Here is a 21,657-nt window from a genome sequence, read left to right on the forward strand (position 1 = left end):
ACATATATGGCTAAACTATTCTATATTCATACAATAGAACACTACTCAGAAAAAAAAAAAAAAAAACCACAACTACTGACTCACAAAATATAAATGAATCTTAGAAACATACTGAATGAAAGAAGAAAGTTTTAAAAGAATGCATGCTATGTGGTCTCATTTATATAATGTTCCCAAACTGCAAGGTCGATGAGTGGGTACCTAGAATGCAAGGCCGATGAGTGGGTACCTAGAATGGAAGATGAAGGGTGGCAATTACCCATAAAGGAGTATGAGAAAGATGTGTGGAATCTGTCGATTGAGATGATGGTTTCAGAGGTGCTATGTTTGGATATTTATACCCTCCCCGCCTCATGTTGAAATTTGATCCCCGATATTGAAGGCGGGGCTTAAGGGGGAGTGTTTGGGTCATGGGATGGATCCCTCATGAATAGATTAATGCCCTCCCTCAATCCCCTCCCTTGGGGGTGAGTGAGTTCTCACTCTATTAATTCCAGTGGGAGCTTGTTGTTAAAAGCAATTTGGCACTCCCCCACTCCTTGCTTCTTCTCGCCCATGTGATCTCTGCACACACCAGCTCCCCTTCGTCTTCCTCCAGAATTGGAAGCAGCTTGAGGCCCTCACCAGATGCAGATGCCCAGTCTTGAACTTTGTAGCCGTTAAAATTATGAGCCAAATAAACTTTTTCTTAATCAATTATCCAGCCTCAGGTATTATTTTATAACAGTACAAAACAAACTAAGACAATAGGGTATACATGTATTAAAACTTATTGAACTTTACACTTACAAATGTGTGCATTTTAGTGTATATAAATTATATATCAATAAGATAATGAATAAAACACAAGAAAAAGTTAAAGAACATCTACTATATGATTCAATAACTCCTCCCTTAGAATTTACTCAAGATAATTAAGAAACATATCCACAAAATACTTGAATGTTCATAAATGCTATGTTCATAATACCAAAAATTAAAAGCAATCCAAATATCTAGGAACAGGAAAATAGATCTTTATTTTTTGAATGTGAACTACTAGGCAATGCAAAGGAAGGAAATACTGATACAACCACAGGATGACTCTCAAAAACGGCATGTTCTACAACTGAGTTTGTTTTGAAACAAAAAAAAATAAATAATTAAAGCCTTGCTCCCGAAAAATTATGCTAAGTGAAAGAAACTAAACACAGAAGGCTACATATTATATATCATACCTACAGGAAGCCCAATAATAGGCAAATTATAATCAGTCATGCTGGAAACCAGAGAATATGTGGAAATTTAACTGGAAAGGAGTGAGTGCAACTCTCTGGGAAGAAGAAATGCTTTCTGTGCTGTTGGGATGGTGATTACATGGTGGCTATGACTGCTGAATCTCATTCGACTGAACATGTAAGACTGATGTTTTTAATTGAATATTAGTTGTTTCTCAACAAGTAAAGTAAAAGAAAAGAGTAGAAAATCATGTTTTCCCATTATGTAGTAGAAAGAGCCCTGTATTGAAGTCAGGAGACCCAGATTCATTTCTGGGATCTGTCACACCATGATAAATCTCCACTGGAGATCGTGCCAATATTTTATCATCAAGCTCCTCATAAACCATCTGTAGAGGAAATGGTTCCTTTTCAAAAATTATTCATAGAACAAGTTGTCCCGTGAAGAATTCTGGTTTCTATTATTTCTCTCTCAAAACTTAGATCAGTTTCCCGTCTGGATTCATTTCCATTTTTTTCATGTAAGATTAAGGGCAATGGGACAGGCAACACCAAAAGCATGGAGGACAGTCAGAAAGACAGCACTGTGGAATGTGAGCAGCTGAAGGCCTGAAGAGCAAAGGCTGAGGTTTTCCAAAGAAGAAGGAATTCTGTCTCAAGACTGCAACACAGAAAACCCGCCTGAAATTCCAACTGGCTGCCCTGTGGAATTCAGAATCAAGACTGCAGCACCAACTATTTTCTGAATTTCCAGTCTGCCAGCCTGCCATGTAGAGTTAGATTGCCAAGCCCCACAATCTCATGAGTGAGTTTCTTAAAATAGATAGATTATAGATAGATTAGATAGATACATAGCTACATAAATAATCTCCTACTAGCTTTGTTTCTCTGGAGAACTCTAAGATAGCATGTATCAATGATAAGACTAAACAGACTAGAGTTGTTTGACTTCAGAGTGTTTTGAATGTAACTGTGGTGAACCACACAATAATTTTTTACCTTGGCCACTTAAGAATTATTGTGTTTCCCTCTTAATCCCCATCATCTCAAATTTGCCATGTATTGCTGATATTTCTGTGAAACAGTTGTGTTTTCTACAATTTCCTTTTCTTGGAGGATGCAAAGAGGGGTGGATTTATGATTCCTTGATGATTTAGACTGGTTTAAGAAAGAGAGATTGGTTCATCCATCACCAGTGTGCTCCCTCCAGTAAAGTCATGTTTGCAGCCTTAAATATAGCTGCATCAAGTAGTTATTCTGACCAGATAATAAGAGGGACAAGGGCAGTGGCTATAGACTCATCAGTGGTAAGGATGTCAGTGTTCTAACATCTAACATGACTGTACATTCCAACATTGCATCAACTGGGCTTAGAAAAGCAAAATACTGAACCCAGACAACCAGTGTGGGCTGTTCTGTCATGCCAAGCACTGTTTCAGATACTGAGAATATAGCAACACACCACAAAGGACAAAGGAAAACAAAAAACGCCTGCCCTTGTGGAATTTATGTTCACAAGGAGGACAGTAAGTAACACAAAGAAATAAAAAATAGTTATAAAAGATTTTAGAGTGTGATACACTTAAGGAAAAAAATAAAGCAGGAGAGAGAACTCAGGGGAGTTGGAGGAGAGCAATTTTAGGCAGATGACCTAGGAAGGCCAACTGGGAAGGAGACATTTAATAAACAGCCCAGGTGGAAGGGGCAGGCAGCGTGGAAGCCCAGCCATGGAGGCACGCCCAGTGTGTCTGAGGACCAGCAGTGAAGCCACATGACCCAAAAGGTGTGAGGAACTCCACAGCAGTGAGAGATGGTTGGAGAGGGGTAGAGACCAGATTGCGAGTGAGTCCTCCTGAGTAACTTGGCTTTTATTCATTGTGAGATGAAGACCGGAGTGTTTCAAGCCAAGAAGTGACATGACCTCTAACTTGACATAGGCTTTAAACACTCTGAGTGTGAAAATACTTTTTTTTTTTTTTGAGATGGAGTTTCACTCTTGTTGCCCAGGCTGGAGTGCCATGGCATGATCGCAGCTCACTGAAACCTCTGCCTTCCAGGTTCAAGCAATTCTCCTGCCTCAGGCTCCCAAGTAGCTGGGATTATAGGCATGTGCCACCATGCCCAGCTAGTTTTTTGTATTTCTAATAGAAATGAGGTTTCATCATGTTGGCCAGGCTGGTTTCAAACTCCTGACCTCAGGTATCCACCTGACTTGGCCTCCCAAATTGCTGGGATTACAGGCGTAAGCCAGTTCACCCAGCCAAAAATACTCTTAAGAATGGCAAGGGATAAGACATCCTGGTGAGACAGAGACAGTGGCTAGGACCATGGTGGGGAAGTGCAGGTGATGAGACATGGTTGGGATGCAGACATATTTTGAGGGTAGAGTTAGCAGGACTTCTTGATGGATAGGACAGAAGAGCAATCAAAAGAGAACTTTGAGGTTTAGGGCACTGAGTAACTGGTCAAATAGGGTTGCTAGTTATTGAATGAGGAAATGGCTGGTGGAACGGGTTTTAGAGTAGGATTACACTGGTTTGGGGCACATTCAGCTTGATACCTCATTAAACATAAAACTGGAGATGTGAACTCATTGGTAGGATGGATATGTGCTTCTGAAATTCTAAAGGCATATTGGGCTACAGATATAATTTTGGGATACGTCAGTGTATAGATTAAATTAAACCCATGAGACTAGAGATTTTCAAAAGAGTGGAAGTAGCTAGGCCATGAAGGCATGATAGAGCAATCTCTGATTTTCACTGTAAAACCTCCCAGAGAATAGGTGTTCGTCCTTCCCTGAAGGATGGATTTGGATCTCTGCATACAACACTGCAAAAGTGGTGAGTATCTGGCATGAAGTGACCCTGATTTCTGACCCAGGCCAGCTGCACTGTCTCTACCACCTTAAAAATGACACTGGAGTAAACAGACACCAAAGCTGTGCGATGAGGCATAGGCAACAGTATAGGCAAGGTATAGGCAACAGTTTTTTGCTTTTTTTCCACATCATGGAGTAAAGGAAACTAATGTAGGACAAAACCTAACCCACTAACATTAAGATATTTTTGTTTTGAAGATCTTACAGTTTATTAAAAGGTAACAGAAAGAGAATAAAGAACAAAGCAAAAGAAAGGGCGTGATGGTTCATGACGTATTCCCAGCACTTTGAGAGGCTGAAGTGGGAGGTCTGCTGTAGCCCAGGAGTTCAAGACTAGCCTGAGCAACATAGTGAGATCCCATCTCTATAAAAAATTTAAAATTTAGTCTGGCATGGTGGTACATGCCTGTGGTCCCAGCTACTTGGGAGACTGAGGCAGGAGGATTTCTTGAGCCTGTGAAGTTGAGGCTGCAATGAGCCACGATCATGTCACTGCACTCCAGCCTAGATGACGGAGTGAGATCTTGTCTCAAAAAGTAAAAAAAATAAAAATAAAAAATGGAAGGAAGGAAGGAAGGAGGGAAGGAAGGAATGAGGGAATAGAAAGGAAGGGAAGGGAAGGAAAGAGGAAAGAGAAAGGAAGGGAGAGAACAGGGAGAAGGGGGAAGGGGGAAAAGGGGGGAGGGGGGAAGAGGGGAGGGGAGGAGAGGAGAGGAAGGGAGAGGGAAGAGGAGGGGAGGGGGAGGGGGGAAGGGAGAGGGGAGGAAAGGGAAGATAAAAAAGATACTGAGGATAAGCCATGAAATGCTGTAAGGGCAGAAATCCTACAAGTGCCTAGCATACTAGCCTACTCTGAGAGGGTGGTTAATAAATATCTGGTAATTGTTTGAAGAACACATCCCATAAATCCACACCTACATGTCCATTTTATCCTCTCATCAAATGTATTCAAGTGTGAAAGCTAATATTTAGTTTCATTTTGTTGCACCTCCCTTTCCTTGCTCTCTTCTGTGACTGCATTGTGTAACAATTATTCTCACTGACAATGTTTGTACCTAAAAAAATCATTCTATCAAAGCAAGAGTTGCATCATAACTAGCAGAGGCAGTTGGGTATCCATCACTAGCAAAGAGGAGAGGGATATATTTGTGATTATATAGCATCTGCGTTTTCAAAATGTTCTATGGACAGTCACTTCAGGAAATTTTAATTGGCTTCTTTTTAAAAATGTGTTAAGAAATGTACAGCCAAACACATTGCAATAAATTCTATTCCCAAAGGACCTTTGAAACTTTTTAATAAGCAGATATTGCTAACCACCAGGAAGATATAGCCTGTTGAGTTTTCTGAGCTGATTTGCTTATTTTTTTTAACTCTTTCATCTTAGAACCTCTTTTTTCTTTTTCTTATTTTTCTTTGTTTTGTTTTTGTTTGTTTCGCAAAAGCTATAGAATTTGAATCTACTTTGGAAACATTGCATGACTTGTTTCTTTAAATTTTAATTTTGTTAATAATTAGTTTACATGATTATTTTTTAATGCAGTTGTTGATATCACCAATTACCACCATGTTGCTTAGGAATCCTCAGTCCTGCATCTTCCCTTACCTTGAACTATAAGCAGCCTTTGTCAAAGTGGAGCAATTTCTCCAGCATCTTTCTTCAAAACCCACAGACTATTGCTTCACCTGTCCTCTTCCCCCCACCACCTGAACTTTCAGTCCTTGAAATAGTTTTCTTCTCTGTCCACTGTCACTCCCACATGATGTCACCCAGTTAACTGGTTTGAAACACCATCTCTATGCTGATTACACTCTTGCGGTTATACCTGCCATCCACACGTTTTCCCTGACCTTCGGGTTCACATAGCCACCAGCTGACTGAACACCTTCACTCGTCTGTATTACAGACATCACAAAATGAACCTGTCAAGGATTAATCCCTGTTCTTCCTACCAAAATCTGCTCTTTCAACCATCCTTCTTATCTTGGTTGATGGCAACTTCATCTTTTCTCAACTGCACAGATCAAATTCCTTGGAGGCATCCTTATACCTCTCTGTCTCCAGCACATCACTCTCAATACACCCGTAAGTCCCAGTGAACCTACTTTCCACATACAGCCAGAACTCAGCCATGTGACCACTTCTTATGGCCATCTCTGCTGATCCAAGGCACCACCATCTCTTGCCTGGATTATTGCACTAACCTTTGCACTGGACTTCTTGGTCCTTTCCTTGTCCCCTGTAATTGATTTTCAAAGCAGAAGCCAGAGTGATCCTTTCAAATTACTCCTCTCCTCAAACTTCTGCTTTACCCAACAAAACCCAAATTGCTTGCAATGGACAAGAAGATCCTCTGGGGTCTGCCACCCCCCACCTCTCTGATTTACATCCTGCTACACCACCAAACTTAACTCCACAACGCGTGTACTTCTGTCCTTCCTGCTGCTTGACCTCCTGAGCCTGCTTGCACAGCAGGGTGTTGTACCAGCTGTTACCCTCTCTCGGATTTTCTTTCCAGGTGTCTGTGTGACTCCCTTCCTCACCTCCCTCTAGGCCTGCAGCTTTCTTTTTTTTTTTTTGAGACGGAGTTTCGCTCTCGTTACCCAGGCTGGAGTGCAATGGCACGATCTCGGCTCACCGCAACCTCCGCCTCCTGGGTTCAGGCAATTCCCCTGCCTCAGCCTCCTGAGTAGCTGGGATGACAGGCACGCACCACCATGCCCAGCTAATTTTTTGTATTTTTAGTAGAGACGGGGTTTCACCATGTTGACCAGGATGGTCTCGATCTCTTGACCTTGTGATCCACCCGTCTCGGCCTCCCAAAGTGCTGGGATTACAGGCTTGAGCCACCGCGCCCGGCCAGCCTGCAGCTTTCTTAATGAGGTCTATCCTCCTCACCCTTTGAGTAACTAACACTGTACTCCCAGTCTTCCTAACTCTGCTTGACTTTTTTTCCTCCACGGCATTTACAACTTGCAGCATACTGAATACTTGACTTAAACATCATGCAGATTTTCTGTTTTGTTCATTTATGTCCCCTAGGAGATCCTCAGTAAATACATGTTGAATTTTAAAATATGTGTGGCTCGTGGTTAAGTTTATATGAGGATTGAGTTTCTCTCCAAATGTATGTTTACTGAAATCAAATCCTTTTTTATTTTTATAAATAGACATGATAAATTTATGAAAATAAGTTAAAAATCTATGAAGTAATTTACATACTGAGTTTGTTCTCATTTTATGTGAAAAGAAAACTCATCAACTACCACTTTGTAAAGCTATACATAGGAGAAAAGTCTAAAAGAAACATAGAACATTAATCAGGTTTGTTATATTAAAGGAGTGAGTTTATAAAGTATAGTTTTTATTATTCTTAAACTACAATAGTGTAATATTGTTGGAATAATTACAGTGCCTTTTAAAATGTATTTTGCTGAAAGATTTTAATTTTAAAGAAATTACTCTGATTTTAAAATATTGCCCTTATAAGCAACTAAGTGTACATCAAAACATCATTCAGTGGGAAATAATAAAAGAAGGCACGTAAATAATACAAGTGCCAAGAGAGTTGTACAATTTCAGAATGCTTTGAATCAATCAAATTCTAAGTTGATCTGTCATTGTACAGGAAGTTTGACACTCAATCAAAGCCAATCTTGCCAATTACAAAAAAAAAAAAATTCTTCTTTGAAATTCTGGTTTCTAGGGATCACAGTTTTTGGAAGATATTATTTTGTCCTGTAAGTAGTCTGAATCTACTACTAATAAATGCTAGCTGGGTATCCATATCATATAACAGGAGGGAAATGAAATTATACATTTTTTAGGTAATTCTAGGTAATTTTTTACATAATTTTAGATAGATCTTCATGTAATTATGAAATACTTTTGGTTGAAAATAGGCTGTACTGGATGATTTGATTGCTGTCTTTTTATAAAAATTAAACTCCCAGCTCTCTTCCAAGCTGCTGCAAGATGAATGCTCCTTTCCTTATCTGCCTTGTTCTCCCCTTCTCTGAAGAAGGAAATTCTACCACAGGACTCCTGAATGAGCTACGTTACTCATTTCAGATCCTTGGTCATTCTAGATTTTCTCTGGTTTACTGAGGGAATATCTATGCCCACCAGATTACATAAAAAGTATGAAATGAGGTTCGGGAAACAGGATAAAGATTTATATACTGGAATTCAGAATGTGGTTTACGAAAGTTTTAAGGTAAATGAGCATATCTCAGCTCAGAAACAGACAAGTCTTAGCAGGACTCCTCCTATCAAACAAATCTTATTTCCATTTTCTTCCATTTAGTCTGTGCTCAAGACTCAATTAACTAATTGCAGAAACATGCCAAAGACAATCAAATTCTTTTTTGTGTGAACAGATTTAAGAACACTTTTATCACGTTGGTGGAACTAGAAATCAGAAGTGGCTGAATTAGCCCTGGTCTGACCCAGCAGCTGGAGGCACAAACCATCACCAGCATATTGAGATAAGGGGAGGATGAAAGTGGCAACAAACAGCCTGAAGACAGAGAAAATGGAAAAACCAAAAGGAGCCACGTTTCCGTTAGATCTCTAATTTCCTGAAAACACTCTTAATGAAAGCAGGAGCCAAATTCAGTTTAAGTAATTCGTTTTCGTTGCTATGATTGAAGAATGTGTTAGTTTCAAAAAAAAAAAATCTTAATGTAGATTTTATTTTGAAAAAGCTATTCACTTTGCATGGGGGCTAGTTTTCCAGAGAATTCCTCCAATGTGTGATTTTTCCGGTGTCTTGAAAGTTGGTGTGTACATTTGTGATGATCTGCCACAGGCCTGTCAGGGAGCACAAAGCAGCTCAGATTCCCAGAAACCACTACTTAAGAAAAAAAGCTGAAATGAAAATAAAGCAATTTTGAACTTTACAACCCCAAATCTAACAAGGTTTTGCTCAAGAAGAGAAAAATGATGAGAGAATTCCTCACTAAATTCTTGTCTTTGCCCATCAGTTCACCATTCCTAAAGAATGAAATCCAAGAAAACTTGTCCTGAACATGGGCATCAGGAAACTCTGATTTTCCTTATAGTTCGAGGTCTCTGCTCAGATAGTTGAATCCAAGACATTCAGGTATAGTGTGGGGTTCTTTCAGACAAGCTTGCAGAAAATGGTAGATGTTATTTTCTGATTATAAGGCCCCAGGGTGAAGGGGACTTAACAGAAATGCTGACTGGTCCTGTGGGTGGGCAGGGAGATTGTGGACTGGGGAGGGTGACCAGCAACCCCAGGGGCATCCACATTCCGTTTTCCTACAGCATACATCCCCATTCAGGGAGCTCAGCTGGGTGGCAGTGGGTCTGAGAAGGCAGAAGCTCAGTAACTCGGCCTTCAGACACACCATCACAGTTTGATTGTACCTCCTGAGAGGAAGGCATAGGAAGCAGGGAATCCTAATTAGGGGAAAAAACGTTAGACTGCTCAGACTGGCAGTACCAGGGGAAAGCAAAGAGAGGAAGCAGATAAACTGTAAGTCTGCCTTTCTTCATGCCCCGGGACACATAGCCCTTATGAGCAAATAACTCACAATCTCCCTGCACCCAACTGTCTCCAGACACTGCAAGTTAGTTCACTGCAACCTTGACATTATCAATACTACACATAGCACCCTGGAACCCAGGAACTATCCTATAAAGACCCAGCAAGCCTTTGTATTTTTGTAATCAGCTCCTCTCTGGCTATGCTGCCTGTTGCAACCTTGTAATGTATTTTCATACCTTCTCTAATAAAGCTGCCTTTATCTACAACTCTCTTTGTAAATTATTTACCTATGTACCACCAGCTCGGATAATTGTCACTCACCTGTGACAGGGAAGTCTTGGTTCCAATCATAGAATTGACTCAAAATTGGCCCCTGATATCCTCACTTTAAGGCATATTTAACTAAGTTGTCACAAGACAAAAGCAGTTTTAGATAGGATTTGCGGTTTTTGAAATTCAAGACTACCCACCCATCTGATAAGTTATCAGGTCCTCTCTAAACCCCAGTTACATCTTGGTGGACCCTATCTTTACTGTGTGTTTTTCCATCAGCACAGCATCCCCTTCTACCCAGGCCTCAGTCACACCTGATACCAGAGCCAATCCCACAGACTCAGCTCAGCCACACACATGCCCATGTTTAGTCTTACTGTAGGGAGCCGGGGGCGCTCAGCAGCGTTGGGTGAATGTACAGAATTGGAGTCAGCAAACACTTGGTTTCATTCCTACTTCACAGCATTATCCTAAGAAGGGCAGGATAGAGTGTGTGGAAAGTGCTTGGCTCAGAGTATGGCACAAAGCACTCTCAGTGTCAACTGCTGCTGCTGCTACGTTATTCCAAGTGTGCTAAGGACAAATACATCCCAGACAAGTTGAAGCCATCTTACTCTTAGCACACAAATATTTTAAGGATGTCTCTGTCATCACCCCATTTCTCTACTCTCTTCTGTGTCTGAGCCCAGGCCTCAGCCCCTATTCAGAATCCAGACAACCTGCCTAACCCTTTCTTAGAACTGGACTCTTGGTTGCTGTTAGATTTTTGTTCTAGGACCAGAGGGATCTTTTCCCACCAACCTGTAATAGGACCCTACTGCACATGAATGCACACGTGCACACACACACACACACACACACACACACACACAATGTTAGCATTGTCACTGTTGGAAGACTCCTGCATTGTATCCTACCCACCAGACTGCATTTGCACTTGAACATGGATATCAGCCTGGCTCAGTTATCACCCAAATCCTTGGGGGGGGCTCTCCTTTGCAGTTGTCTGCCTCTGCACTCCCAGAAAACCAGGAAGTATGGAGGGGTGGGCAGAGAACTCTAAACCCTGTTGTGATTATAGGACAAATATTTTAAAGGACATAGATGAAGAGTTCTCCTAGAGGAAAAACAGGTACCTGAAAACCAAAGATATTTTCAAGCTATGGGACCACATCTCCAAACACAGAGGCATCCAAGTAGAAAAGTAACTTGGAACCAACCTCCTCACCTAAACAATGCATTGAAGAACAGAGAAAACCCCAGGTCTTGCTGGGGATCCTGGAACATTCAAATCAACAGTCACAGCAGCATGTCTACAGGGCACAGAGACAAAAGTTCTCCGGGCAGGGAGGGAAGAAAATAAAGACAGTGATGAGGTCTTTTAACATTAAGTGTTGACTGCTGGCTGAGTACTGCCTTAAATACTTACACCCATTACATCTTCAGAAACTACCCTCTGAACATGATGTTGGTACTAACATGCTGGTCACCTCTTTATAAGCAACGAACCCAAGAATTGTAGAAGTAAACGAGTTGCCTAATGTCATGCAACACGTAAGTGTTAAGAGCAGGGATTAAATGCAGATCTGCATTAGTCCAGAGCTTTCTGTCTCCAACACTATGCATGGAATAACCAAAATGAGATAGTCATGTCTATAATGGTATTTAGGAACGATGGTACCTGAAGAGTTTGGCCTCCGAATCTGGTAGGAGAACTGCTATAGCCAGACAGAAACACGCCTCCCATTTCCTTACTCATGGAAGAAATTATAAGGAAAAACTGACATTCAGTGGATAAGGCTTTGGGACCAGTTCTGCCATGCTTACCTCTGTGCCCTCTGTTGAGTAGCCTTCAGAGAGAGGGAGAATGGAGCCACCAAGCAGAGGATGAAAGCAGGCACCCACAACAAACTTGAACTTAAATCATTCTTATTCACTCCCCACCCCTCCGGAAACACTGGCCGTCACTCAGGAGGGCTTTCTCATATCCTCATATCTACCCCCATCATGTTCCTTCTCTATTTTCTTCTTGTAGATGGATTGGACCCTGCTTCCTCAGCCCTTTTGGCCAGCAGCTTCTTGCTTTATTAGTTTTTTTTTTTTTTTCCTTTGTCTCAATCTGAGTAGATTCCACTGCTGGATTTTAGCGGATTTTAGAAAGAAAACTCTGGATTATGAGCATTCTATGTGCACACTGCAAAGCCCCAACCTTTCTTATCTTCAACCAGGTCTTTTCCAACACAGGAGACCAAAGTTACATATTACACACACAAGATTTCAAAGGATTTCATCAATCTGTAACTTGATTCTCCCATTGGTAATATTACCTTTCTCACAAGCAAAATTGATAATAATGACTATTATTAACCTAAATTTGTATATACTCCTTTTGAGATAAAAGCATTTTTGAAAAATGCTCCAAAGGTACTTACCCTCAGGGGGTTGTACTTGAGTTCTTTCTTTCTCAACTTCCTAGGAACGGTTTAATAACTTGGGAAGTCAATTTCTCTAACAGCTTTATAGCTTTACTAAATACAGCAGCCACCCTCTCTTTGAAAACCTCCCATTTTCTTTATCAGTTAAGAAATAGGAATCAGGTTACTGATAAGCTAAACCTGATGAACCCACTGTTAACAATTGTTAACTGCATTTTTCAGCACACTCTCCTCTATTTGAAAGATCATTGATGCAGTTCTATTTCCGATTTTCACTTTATCGCTATAGATGGTTACATTTTGTCTTAACCATATTTTGCCTTCCTCATGAGTTACTTTCTCAGCAAAACCTCCCCAATTCCATGTACGTGGCAGATCACTCACTTCCCTTAAAGCAAGTTGGTATTTTAACTTCCCTAGAGTCACGTTTCTAAGAACAACAGTGCCCATTTCTGCAGCAAGTTGCTTATTTGTGTTTGTTGTTGTTGCTGTTTTTTAGACAGTCTTGCTGTGTGGCCTGGCTGGAATGCAGTGACGCAATATCGACTCACTCTGCAGCAAGTTTTATAGTTGATCTCTCACTTTCAATGTTTCTGAAAACTTTGACACATCTTGTATGCTTAAGTGTACACCAGGCTGTGTGTGCAGTAATTCGGTACATGCTATCCCATGCAAGCCTCAGAGGCTGACAGGAGCCTCAGAGAGGTGAATTTCCTTACCCAAGGTAGCAGCCTGTACAAAGGAAAGCCAGAATCCAAAGTGTCTATACCTGGGTTTTTTCCACATGCCCCAGATGGCCGAACTCAGGTGATTGTAATAGAGATTTATGGACACGTGCTGCAATTAATTAGAATTCTGGATAAACTAACCTTAATTATCTATGCAATTTTTAAAAATATTGGTGACTTTCAAATAATCAGGATGGGCCATCTGCCAGAGTCCTCCCTAATATAGTAGAACATGAGATTTAGGAAGAACACAACCTAGTTTTCCTCCTCCCATCTGCTTGACTTTGGGCAAATTATCTCTCTTGTGTGAAGGATGATGTTGTCAATATTAATTGAATAACCTATGGAAGGTGTCACCCATATTAATGATAACTAGTGATTTTCTGTCCTATCATATACCCATCCTACCACACCCAGTAAAACTGTGTTTAAAAACAAACCTTCTGGTCGGGCATGGTAACTCATGCCTATAATCCCAGCACTGGGAGGCCAAGGTGGGCAGATCACTTGAGGCCAAGAGTTTCAGACCATCCTGCCCAACATGGTGAAAACTTGTTTCTATTAAAGTTACAAAAATTAGCTGGTTGTGATGGGGCATGCCTGTAATCCCAGCTACTCAGGAGGCTAAGGCACGAGAATTGCTTGAACCCAGGAGGCAAGTTTGCAGTGAGCCAAGATTGTGTCACTGCACTTACAGCCTGGGTGAGAGAGTGAGACTCTGTCTCAAAAAAAAAAAAAAAAAAAAAAAAAAAACCTTCAAAGTGTTTTTGAAAAAATGGAGAGATTCATAACATGTACCATATCTAAATATCATGTCTATGTCAACAGACTAAAAAAAGCTGTGTAGCACCTGACCTTCAACCTTCAACATCACTGAAGCTCATTTCGGTTTGTGTGCTGAACTAAGATGATGTCTTCTCTGTTTGAATACAACCTCACCTCTTCACCATCAACCCACAGACAAATGAACAGCTGTGTATACTCTCCTTTATTTGCAAATTTGTGTCAAGATCCTCATCCCACCAAGCGAGCTAGATCACCTCTTCTCCTTACCTAGGGTCATCATACACAAAAGATGAAAATCTACATCAAGGAGATAATGGTAGACTCATCTGCATGCTATGCAATCTTCATGTGGATTATGATTTCAAAGTTTCAGAAAAAGTCAATGTTTAGTTGAGAGTTAACAGAGGTTCTCAATTTGGGGTTTGTGAAATAGAAGTTATGTTAAAGCCATATGTTCGCCTGGAAGAAAAAAATAATTTTGGTTTTTATATTCTCTATCTTTCTCTCTCTCTGTCTCTGTCTCTGTCTCTCTCTCTCTCTCTCTCACACACACACACACACACACACACTTGCCCCTTCCTTTCCCATCCTTTTTTTGCTCACTAAGCAAAAAAAAAAAAAAAAAAAAAAAAAGTTTATTCAATGTAAAACGCATTTAGATTTTTCCTCATTTTAATAGGGTTCATATGTCCCCCACCAGCCTAGCAACTGGGTAGCTAGAAATTATGAGCTGTCAATAAAAAATACCTTTAATAGTTGTGGCAGGCAGCCTCCACGATGGCCCCATGATCTCTGCCTCCTGGTGTTCACACCCTTATGTAGTCCTTTTCCTCACTGTACCAGGTCAGGTCTATGTCATCAATATAATCTGGAATAAGTGACCACATGCCACTGCCAAGCCTAGATTATAAAAGGCATCCTATTTCTAGATCCTTGAGGAATCACCACACTGTCTTCCATAATGGTTGAACTAATTTACACTCCCACCAACAGTGTAAAAGTGTTCCTATTTCTCCACATCGTCTTCAGCATCTGTTGTCTCCAGATTTTTTTTTTTAATTTTTTTTTTTTTTGTATTTTTAGTAGAGACAGGGTTTCACCATGTTGACCAGGATGGTCTCGATCTCTTGACCTTGTGATCTGCCTGCCTCAGCCTCCCAAAGTGCTGGGATTACAGGCTTGAGCCACCGCGCCCGGCCGTCTCCAGATTTTTTTATGATCACTATTCTAAGTGGTATGAGATAGTATCTCAGTGTGGTTTTGATTTGCATTTCTCTAATGACCAGTGGTGATGAGCATTTTTTCATGTTTGTTGGCCATATGTATGTCTTCTTTTGAAAATGGTCTGTTCATATCCTTTGCCCACTTTTGAATGGCTTTGTTCATTTTTTTCTTGTAAATCTGCTTTAGTGCTTTGTAGATTCTGGATATTATTCCTTTGTCAGATGGGTAGAATGCAAAAATGTTTTCCCATTCTGTTGGTTACCCGTTCACTCTAATGATTGCTTCTTTCACTGTGCAGAAGCCAGAAATAGAAATTCCATTTGACCCAGCAATCCTGTTTCTGGATATATACCCAAAGGATTATAAATCGTTCTATTATAAAGACACATGCACATGCATGTTCTTTGCAGTGCTGTTTAGGATAGCAAAGACCTGGAACCAACCCAAATGCCCATCAATGATAGAATGGACAAAGAAAATGTGGCACATAAACACCATGGAATACTATGCAGCCAATAAAAAAAACGCCGAGTTCGTGTCCTTTGTAGGGACATGGAAGAATCTAAAAACCATCATTCTCAGCAAACTGACACAAGAACAGAAAACCAAACACCACATGTTTTCACTCATAGGTGGGTGATAAACAATGAGAACACTTGGGCACAGGGAAGAGAACAACATTCACCGGGCTAAGTGGAGGAAAGGAGGGACAGTTCAGGGACAGTGAGGATGGGGAGGGATAACACCGGGAGAAATGCCTGATGTTGGCGATGGGGCGGGGGGAAGGCGGTGGGTGGAGACAGCGAACCACCATAGCATGCATGTACTTATGCAACAATCCTGCAGCATGCAGGATGTGCACATGTACCCCAGAGCCCAAAGTACAATTAAAAAAAGAAAAAGAAAAAGGCATCCTGTGGTCATCTGGGACTCTCTCTCTTGAATCACCCACTCTGAGAGAAGCCATCTCAAGGGCAACCCCAGAGAGTGCTCCACAAGGACAGGTACTGAAGCCTCCTGCCAAGAGCCGCATGAATGAGCCTAGCAGCAAGTTCCTCAGATGCAGTGGAGTCTTCAAAGTTGACAAAGTGTGGTCAACAGCTTGACCACAACTTCATGAGAGACCCTGAGGCAGAACAGCCAAGCTAGGTCACTGTCAGATTCCTGACTCTCAGGAACTGGGTGAGATAATCAGGGTTTACTGTTTAAGCTGCTACATTTTAGAGTGATTTGTTATGGCACAATAGATCCCTAATAGTTGATAGAAAATGAACTTACACTATTTTCTTTGTGGATCTGACAACAAATATATACAAGTCAGGGGTACTTGCTAGTAAGAAATGACTTGATCTCCATGGGGGTTTTTTTTGTACTGTATTTCCCTTACAAAGTAGTCAAAAACTCAACTGCTACTCCTACTCAGAAGGCCTTTAGTGTCTGTGATGTCAGGAAGCCATTTCTTCTGCAACTCTGGAGTTTCTGTTATCAGAGGAAATGTCCAATCTTACAGATTGTTCCACAGATATTAAAAGCACCCTTTCCTTAGTCTGATTAGATAAAGCCTCTCCCTTCTACATGCTCATTCTGTTTATTCAACAGATCTTTATTCGTGGATCGGAAGGAAACACATTCATTTTGTCAAGAATGCAACATTTCACCACGCTGACCTCACAATCCTGGTCTTCCCCAAGTTACCACTGGTCAGCAGTGGCATCTGAGAGACCTCAGGGAGACAGGACCCTGTGAACCCTGAGGGGACACTCAGCGTTCTGCAGACAATAGCACTTGCCATCGCAAAGGCAAGATTTTGTGAGAACAAGCTGGGGGAGGACCCCTTTGGCAGCTGTCCACGTCTTTGTGCAGACAAAGACTTGATCAGAAATGTTCTGACGATGCAAAGGAGAGCCGGTGCTGCCATGGAGCAATGCCATCACCACTGCGATGAGGTTGGTTTCAATGCTGAGGAAGCCCACAATATTGTCAAAGAGTGTGTAGATGGGGTTTTAAGTGGTGAAGATTATAATCACAACATTAACCAGTGGACTGCAAGCATAGTGGAACAATCCTTAACACATCTGGCTAAGTTGGGAAAAGCTTACAAAAATATTGTGACCTGTGCAGTGGTCCAGAAGAGTGTGTATGGCTTTCACACAGCCAGCTCCGGTGTTTGGGATACCACACCTGATGGAACCTGTACCATAAGATGGGAGAACCAGGCCATGAAATGTGTTGTAAACATTTTTACCATTGCTATTGTTCTTTAACTGACTAAAAATATTAGGCTACAGCCATTAACTTAAGAATTTGTCAGTGTATCCTTTCAAAAAAAGAGTAATAGTTATTTATTAGTGTGCTAGATGACAAGTGTGCAATATGCTTTAAAGCTATCAACAAAAACTGGATATTATAAGAGAGTAATATCATAGTAATTGGAAGATTATCTCATATTCTATAAAGCATCATTTAAATAGGAAAAATTTAATTGCAGCAAAAAATAAGTGCAGAAATATAGCATGACATGAAAACACAGCCTTACATTTGCACCAGCTTTTCACTAATAATTTGTACTTAAGGTGATGGGGAACTCCATTCAGATAATAAAAGCCTCTTTCAGCTAGAGAAGTTAACAGGAATAAATACATGAACAAAAAAGCTGTGGTGTTGGGAAAACTGGCTAGCCATATGCAGAAAGCTGAAACTGGATCCCTTCCTTACACCTTATACAAAAATTAACTCCCGATGGATTAAAGATTTAAACATAAGACCTAACATCATAAAAACACAGAAGAACACCTAGGAAATGCCATTCAGGACACTGGCATGGGCAAGGACTTCATGACTAAAACACCAAAAGAAATGGCAACAAAATCCAAAATAGACAATGGGATCTAATTAAACTAAAGAGCTTCTGCACAGCAAAAGAAACCATCATCTGAGTGAAGAGGCAACCTACAGAATGGGAGAAATTTTTTGCAATCTACCCATCTGACAAAGGGCTAATATCCAGAATCTACAAAGAATTTAAACAAATTTACAGAAAAACAAACAAACAAACAAACAACCCCATCAATAAGCGGGCAAAGGATATGAACAGACAGTTCTCAAAAGAAGACATTTATGCAACCAATAAACATATGAAAAAAAAAACTCATCATCACTGGTCATTAGAGAAATGCAAATCAAAATGACATTGAGAAACCATCTCACACCAGTTAGAATGGCGATCATTAAAAAATCAGGAGACAACAGGTGATGGAGAGGATGTGGAGAAATAGGAACACTTTTACTCTTTTGGTGGGAGTGTAAACTAGTTCAACTATGTGGAAGACAGTGTAGTGACTCCTCAAGGATCTAGAAGTAGAAATACCATTTGACCCAGGAATCCCATTACTGGGTATATACCCAAAGGATTATAAATCATTCTATTATAAAAACAAATGCACACATATGTTTATTGTGGCACTGTTCACAATAGCAAAGACTTGGAACCAACCCAAATACCTATCAATGATAGATTGGATAAAGAAAATGTGGCACATATACACCATGGAATACTACACAGCCATAAAAAGGATGTGTTCATGTCCTTTGCAGGGGCATGGATGAAGATGGAAACCAACATTCTCAGCAAACTGACACAAGAACAGAAAACCAAACACTGCATGTTCTCATTCATAAGTGGGTATTGAACAATGAGAACACATGGACAGGGATGAGAACATCACACACAGGGGACTGTCAAGGGGTGGGGGCTAAGGGAGGGATAGCATTAGGAGAAATACCTAATTTAGATGATGGGTTGATGGATGCAGCAAACCACCATGGCACATTTATACCTATGTAACAAACCTGCACGTTCTGCACATGTACTCCAGAACTTAAAGTATAATAATAATAAATGATAATAATAAGGTTAATGTCATCAAAAAAAGCTGCAAGGATAAATATGGAGAAAACGATGAGAATTAGCTAACATCTTTTAGTTTTTTAAACTTTCTTCCCCTCACTTAGTTGTACATAATATTTAGTGGAAAGTAATTCAGTTTTTAAAATTTTCTGTCAACTAATACTATAGTAACAACAAAGATTAACTTGTTTACTTTTTCTGAGAGTTAGTACATTGATTATTTTTATTTCAAATTTTTGGATTTACACTTGAGGGTGAATTAAATCTGGTAAACTAAACTTCCTAGTTAAACAAAATTAGTTACAGTGTATGATGAACAGTATATGATTCAAACAGCTGCCTTATAATTCACTTATTCCATGTGGAACAAACATTTACCAGATGGCTATTATGGGCATATTTCTCTGCTGAGCACTATAGTTATCAATGTGCTGTGCAAATGCTAAGTTCCTTTTAGCAATTGTTCAGTTGGAAGATAAGTATTAATATTTGGGGAAGGAAAAAAATAGTTGTTTTACAAAGGAGGTAAAAAGTGAATCTGGTTACACATATAGAAGTAAGCAAAATGAAAAGCACTATGCTTTCTGACAGAATTACAGATGTTATTTTAAGACTTGCTTCTAGCAAGTTAAAAGTGCATATAAAATATGCAACTCTAAAAGACCGTATTATCAGTCTTACCTGCACAAGTAGTAAATTTTGTCAACCATCTGTTACAACCATCTGTAAATAATTTTAAAGGCTGATTATGTGGGATTCAAACTGAGTAGAATAAAGTATCGATTAAAAGCATGGAATCATCAGCAGGTTATCTCAGGGCTTATGAAATGTAATTAAATGTATTAAGAAAATAGATGAAAAATTAGGGTACACAGCTGGCCACCAAATGCAAAGTCAGTCTCCTATATATCCTTGAAAACAAAATCAGTTTTGCATATTACCAGCAACTCTAATACGTATAAAGAGTGGGACCATAACTCATTAAATTTTGGGGAGGAATAAGCTTAGTGCTAATACTGATGATATTAAGGCAATATTCTTGTAGGAATACTGTGTGCATGTTTGTTATTTTGCCGAATAATGATAATTAATAATTGTTCAACGTTTAAGAATAATATTAACAAAATACAGAAGTTTAATGCAGTGATCTTTGTTTCTGGCACATCAAAAGTTCTCAGTCACTATACATTTTCCTTTGTGTTGCTGGCTTTTGTGCCTTTGAAGATTATATTAGTGACCAAAACATATATGCAGACTTTCTTCTTATTATTGTCGTTGAAGCTGATTTAAGAAAAATAATAATAGTTCATACCTTGTGAACTTGCTATCTGCTCTGTTTCTAGTTAAAATATAACAAATATTCCTGTGCTAAAAGAAAGAAAGAGAAAGAAGAAAAAGAAAGAAAAAGAAAGAAAGAAAGAAAGAAAGAAAGAAAGAAAGAAAGAAAGAAGAAAGAAAGAAAGAAAAGAAAGAAAGAAAGAAAGAAAGAAAGAAGAAAGAAAGAAAGAAAGAAAGAAAGAAAGAAAGAAAGAAAGAAAGAAAGAAAGAAAGAAAGAAAAAGAAAGAAAGAAAGGAAGAAAGAAAGAAAAGATAGAAAGGAAGGAAGAAAGAGAAAGAAAGGAAGAGTAAGGAAGGAATGTTCTGATAATGTGATGCCTGCAATGCCTTCCTGCTGTAGTGGCCTTGAACAAGAACTTTGCCTGATGACATGGTAAGAACATAAGAGGAAAATCTGATCTTATGTTCTCAGTATTTTCCCTGTGTGGTGGCTTTCATGCTTTGGTGTCTCAAATACCCTCTGGCCTCTCCCATTGTAAGAACATGAGAGGAAGGCTGATCTGTAGATCCTGTTCTCACTCTTTCCTCGTGCTGAAATGTTGAAATAAATGTCAACGTTTTCCTTCATGGTCAAATTTCTTCTAAAACTAGAACTCTAGAAACTTCTATCTGGGACTGATAAAAATTTAAAGATGTCCTTTGTTTTGCCGCAATTCCCTAGTCCTGTCAATATGTGTGACAGAATATCCTCTGAAATTGAGTCCAGATATTTTCAGTCATTCCAAGAAAATTTAGATTAGGAGGGGCCGGAGATTGGGAAAAGAGAAAAAAAGGTGATTTCGCAGGGACCACAGGCATGTATTTACAGGAAGGATTTTAGTCATCTACTTGAAATTGTTTTGCTTCAAGATTATATCCAGTTCTCTAGAAACTGATGACACATTTTTTAAAACAACAGTTATTTGCCAATGTACTTGTGTAATATGCAATGCATAGCATCTAACAGGCACTCCCCTTTAGTCTGAACCACACAGAATAGTGAGGCACAAAAGTCATTTCAAAATTACGGATTTGTATCAGTAATGCTCAGTGAATAAATTTTAAAATGTATGCAATACTACAAATGAAAAATTCTCATACCCTAATACTCAGAGATAATTATTGTCTAACATAGCCACATTTTTTCTGCTGGCCTTATTTCTTAGAGATCATGTGAATATACTCTATTCTTTTTGGATAGAGTATATTCACACACAAAAAAAAGAAACAGGGTGGGAGGCGGCAGGGGAAGGACTGGGCCAGGGCAGGCTTGTAGGGATAGACTGTCTCCCTTGCCTCTCTCCCAGCAGAGCCTAAGCACTGTGCTATCCTGGAGGGGCTTTGGACCACCAGAAAGACCAAGGGCATAGGGAGGA

General features: G+C 39.9%; 1 protein-coding gene and 1 pseudogene across 1 annotated transcript in view; one reads left to right on the forward strand and one right to left on the reverse strand.

Annotated features, from left to right (window-relative positions):
- Window positions 1-12,383, reverse strand: part of IL1RL1 (interleukin 1 receptor like 1) — a 34,850-nt gene extending 22,467 nt beyond the window's left edge. The window contains exon 1 of the mRNA XM_039462702.2: window positions 12,317-12,383. The gene's annotated coding sequence lies outside the window, so the exon portion shown is untranslated. The remainder of the gene's footprint in view (window positions 1-12,316) is intronic.
- Window positions 12,384-16,973: 4,590 nt separating this feature from the next.
- LOC120360144 (dynein light chain Tctex-type 3 pseudogene) lies at window positions 16,974-17,413 on the forward strand (annotated as a pseudogene).
- The last annotated feature ends 4,244 nt before the right edge of the window (window positions 17,414-21,657 follow it).

The sequence above is a fragment of the Saimiri boliviensis genome, chromosome 1 (assembly GCF_048565385.1).
Source record: "Saimiri boliviensis isolate mSaiBol1 chromosome 1, mSaiBol1.pri, whole genome shotgun sequence".
In the NCBI taxonomy this organism is placed as follows: domain Eukaryota; kingdom Metazoa; phylum Chordata; class Mammalia; order Primates; family Cebidae; genus Saimiri; species Saimiri boliviensis.